This window comes from Amborella trichopoda, chromosome 4 (assembly GCF_054954075.1).
Source record: "Amborella trichopoda isolate Santa Cruz 75 chromosome 4, AtrichopodaSantaCruz75HAP2 v2.0, whole genome shotgun sequence".
NCBI classification, from domain to species: Eukaryota; Viridiplantae; Streptophyta; class Magnoliopsida; order Amborellales; family Amborellaceae; genus Amborella; species Amborella trichopoda.
Window position 1 is genome coordinate 15,741,854 of NC_142339.1, and position 4,776 is coordinate 15,746,629.

General features: G+C 34.0%; 1 long non-coding RNA gene across 1 annotated transcript; it reads left to right on the forward strand.

Annotated features, from left to right (window-relative positions):
• Positions 1-499: 499 nt before the first annotated feature.
• LOC148782320 (uncharacterized) lies at positions 500-3,505 on the forward strand. Its single transcript, XR_016053261.1, has 3 exons — positions 500-726; positions 1,002-1,044; positions 3,115-3,505. It is a non-coding gene; the product is annotated as an uncharacterized LOC148782320 (long non-coding RNA).
• The last annotated feature ends 1,271 nt before the right edge of the window (positions 3,506-4,776 follow it).

Genomic DNA, 4,776 nt, shown 5'->3' on the forward strand with positions numbered 1-4,776 from the left:
TATGCAATTAGTCTCAATTTTAATGTACAAATTAGGATACAGCATATATTTTTTTGCAACTAATGGTTGGACGATATATGCAAGATGCATAAAGGCGCACTAAGATTCAAAAATTGATTGCGGTTTGTGTTAGAGTACAAGTGATGCTATCGAGGAACTACTTTTATGCATGTTCAGTTCAAGGAACATTCAATGAAACAAAATTATAACATGTTTGGACTTTTGATAACCCAACGATTTTGTCAGATTTTTCCTTTTTTAGATTGAAATAAAATATATTGTCGGGTCAAATGCAAAAGTTATCAACAAAACACATTCAAGTTAGATTAGAAGTGATTTTTTTTAAGTGCGGACTACTCACTCCCCTGGTAAAGTGCAAACCCCACACCCTACTTTCTCTCTACCCACCCACACCCAGCTTTCAATCGGTATTTAAATCACTTGGTATTTAATCCAACTCTCTTGCTCTCTCTCTCTAATTGCAAACCAAAAACCCTACTCTCTTTAACACGCTGCTACCCAACTCTCTTGCTCTCTCTATATCGCTAAGAAGCTCTTATGGTGTTGTTAATTGTTCAGTGGCACTAACCATCTGTATCAACTGGAGTCCATGATTGATTCAGAGTCTCCATCGTTTGAAAGACGTGTTCAATAGTTCTTTTGGTTCTACCTCCATTTCTCATTCGAAATAATCAGAGTCCACGTTTCCTCACAACCCAAAGCCATGTAAACCGCAGTGCCACACCTAGTTCAAAATTATTCCTCAGTTTGTCACTCAAGATTCAAAATTTCTTTTTTAAAGCCGTTTTAATCTTGAAATTTATATTAATATAGTTTTCTGAAATCCCATCTCTTTTTTTTTTTTAATGTAAATTTATGTTATTATTTGGTTATTCTTACTTGTGCAAGGTTGGTTATTCTTACTTGTGCAAGGTTGATGAAAAGTATGTCTTCTTGATTATGTTGGTTAGTGATAAGTATGTCTTCACTTTTTGTTGCAGACGTAGACGGGTCACATAGCCATTGAAGTATTGGGCCACCGTGGTAGTCTCTTGACTCTGGAGCTCATAACATTTTGAACTGCATGTGGTTTTTTCAAACCAGCCAGTTTTATCGCTAAATGAACCGGAGTGAATTGAAATGGTTGTTCATCTCCTTACCGGTGTACCGGTTGTGAGTTGAAAAGGCAGCTTTTCAGTTTTCACGCGTTTTCAAAACTCCGCCTTTTCATCTATATTGTTTTCAATATACACTGGGCTTTTTTTATTCTTTCAAATCGATTATTTCTTCATTCTTTATCAAATTGAAAGGGTTTGGTGTGGTTATTTATTAAAAAGGAAATATTTTTATTTGAGAAAAGTTGCTTGAATGTTGTATGCATGTACATTCTTTCTTGAAAATTTCATAGGAGTTTTTCTGTAACACTATGCAAAATCTAATTACATCTACAGTTCCCGTTGCTGGCTTCAGCTATGCGAAATCTAATTACATCTACAGTTCCCGTTGCTGGCTTCAGCTACTGTATTTTTAGTTATACCTTATAAAATTATTTTTACAGTGATTCTATTGGTTTCTTTCGGCATAAATGTGTGGCTTCTTTCAGCATACTGTGATTTCCTTCTTGATGAGTATTGAAATTTATCTTCTTGATGAGTAATGATTTCTTCTTTCCTAGTAGGCTGATTTTGATCATGTTGGAATTTTATTTAGCTACTTATTTTTTAGAGTTGTATCTTTAAGATAGGATGTTTTCTTTAGAGTTGTATCGATGTCTTTGTTTGATAAACTCATATTAGATTACTGATAAGTACAAAGATTGCGGTTTGTGTCAGAGTTTTGGTGAACGTCACAGGCTTATTTCATATTTAGTTAATTTTATTGTGTGAACTTTTTTCTTGCTTGATATCACATATATGAATTTTTCAGGAATTATTTCCATTGAAAAAAAAAATATAAAGTATATTTTTTTTTATTTTTTGATGAACGTAATAAGCTTATTTATTATTTAGTAAATTTTATTTTATGAATTTTTTTCTTGCTTGATATCACATATATGAATTTTCAGGAATTATTTCCATTAAATTAAAATATGAAGTTTATTTTATTTTGATAATTTGATGAATGTAACAGGCTTATTTATTATTTTAGTAAATTTTATTGTAAGAATTTTTTTCTTGCTTGATATCACATATATGAATTATTTCCGGAATTATTTCCATTGAATAAAAATATGAAGTATATTTTTTTTTATTTTTTGTACGAATTTTTCACTTGCTTCGTATTCTTTAAAATTACTACGCGTATCTCCTTTCATAATTGTCCAGTTTTCCATATAACATGTGGAAAACTGCCATTCATTGACCTTCACTGGAGGGCAGGGTAATCTGAAGGAGTAATGGTAGTGGGAACATCACAAATTTTGCACATGGGTCATACTGATTTTTTTGTTCAAACAATCATAGCCATTTCTAAGGATTTGAAAGCTATATTAGCTTGATAATCACAGTTAATATATGTTTTCGATAGCAAGCCATATAAATGTGATGATCTTATGATTTAAATAATTTTCTCGAATTGATGAAACAGTGCATGATTTGACTCATTTTTCCTGAAGATGCCACCACAAGTTTTTAGGTATTAGCTCCCACTGAATGTTTTCTTAAACAAGGAGATCTTCAAAATTGTTTTGTAGAATTTACGTCTTAACAGTTGTATTGCTTGTTCTAAAGCATTATTGTAATGGCGTCATTCTCTCAATAGATCATCTTATATCTATAAAATTTGTTTCCAATAATAATAATAAAAAAGTGGTGAGTGTGAGTATGAGTATGATAGTTATTTGAGCACCCCTTGAATGTTAACTTCTACTATTCATTTTTTCTTTTGATACATTTCTCCTTATAGTCCTATATAGAAAGTTATTTTTAGGTGTGTCATATATGTACGAACCATGATGTAAGGGTCTTTAATGATGGATTCCGTTTGAACAGAGCTAACATCACCCAAAATGTTTAATTTTTTATTGGTTCCCAATTATTTTTTATACTTAAACTGATGAGTAATGACACTAGTACCATATCTCATCTTCCATTTCCCTGGTCTTCTTGGTTGAAGGAAATGTCTACTCAAAGGGTGACAATCTGGGAGTCGACAAGTATGAGATTTTGCTACAAGATGCTCAGGCTCTCCCAACAATGCCTTATAGAACGTTGAAGAAGACTTTATCTGAATGGGAATCAGAGGTAAACTGGGGCCATCTATCCTTGAAGATGCCGTCTCAAGCCGCTACCCCTCAAAATCTCCCCCGAGGTCTCGTGCTGGCCTCCTCCTCTAGTATCCCTCCAATATTGGTGGCTGAATCCTCCTTTGAGAAAGAAGACCTCTCTGCGAGGTCTTGTAATTGGTCCCAAAAGCCTCATAACAAGATGGAGGTCATGGGTAAGAAGGATAAAATGCTTAAGGCTGGGAACTTGGAATTTACGGGGGAGATTGTTGTGGTCGAGGAATGTATTCTAGTAGGGGACTTGAACTGGAACCAGGCGCTCCAAAGGAGGAGACCTTGAAGGAGAGAGGTCCAAAGATTAGTTGAGGAGTTTCCTTATTACCCTCTGACTGCTAGCCCCTCTAGGGTCACCAGGGGTAGGACAAAATTCCACATTCACTGATGTGATGGATATGTGGAGTTCTTGTTCCTGCTTCTTTCGTTTGCTGCCTGGTGCTTGCAGCGGCTTTTTATTCCCGGTGTTATTGATTTCCTACTGTCAAATCTGGCCCTTGATGAACTTCATTCTGGACCGTTTTATATTGGTCCAAGAATTCTAAATTCAGCTTCTTGTACTTATATGTTGAATTTCGTTGATTAGGATGGAACCCTTTTTTTTATATATATGTTTAAATCAAGCATTATCCACTTAACATTTTGATACATATATGTTTAGTAGAGATAAAGAAGAATTAAATAAAATGCATATATATATATATATATATATATATACCCTTGATTATGCATATTATTCATTTCTTCTTTTTATTGTTTAGCTCTTGTTCAACATATGCAGGGCTTACATGTATCCATATGCTGTGGTTACATGTCTGCTGAGTAGGTTTTGCACGTGCATATCTCATTAAATTCAGATATCTATAGTTTTGGTGTTTTGCTATTGGAAATTATCAGTAACTTTATCTACCTTAAACAAGTAGGGTACTCCCTTCATTTTGTTGGAGCTCTTAGGTCCATCAATTATCTATAGTTTCCTTGCCTATGTGATGTTCATAATCTGAACGTAGGTAATTTAGGTGTTTTGAAAGATATTCTTTACGAAGGCGAAACCCGTAGAGTTAATGGATCATTCTCTTGGTGAGACATGGCCATGAAACCAAGTTTTGAGATGTCTCCTTGCCTTTTTATCGATCTTTGGGTTTTTTATGATAATGCATTTTTTTTGTGAGTTTTTGGGGTTTGTTGTGCTATATTTTTCGTAAACTCACTAGAGGGGAGTTGCAAAAAATGTGAGCACCCATGTTCATTTGGCGCTGGTGCTGCTAAGTTGTTCCAGTTGAAAACTTTTGTATTAAATACATAAGGGTACGGTTTTTATAGTGCTTAAGGTCTAAACAATCAAATTAGAGCCTACCTTCAAAGACACTTTATGCAATAGAACATTCGTTGGCATTTAAAATACTCTTTTTCCACTTCTTGATAGGCCACGTAAACTTATTGTAAAGCACATGAGGGAAAATGTACTATACTATAAATTATAATGAATAGTACCCACT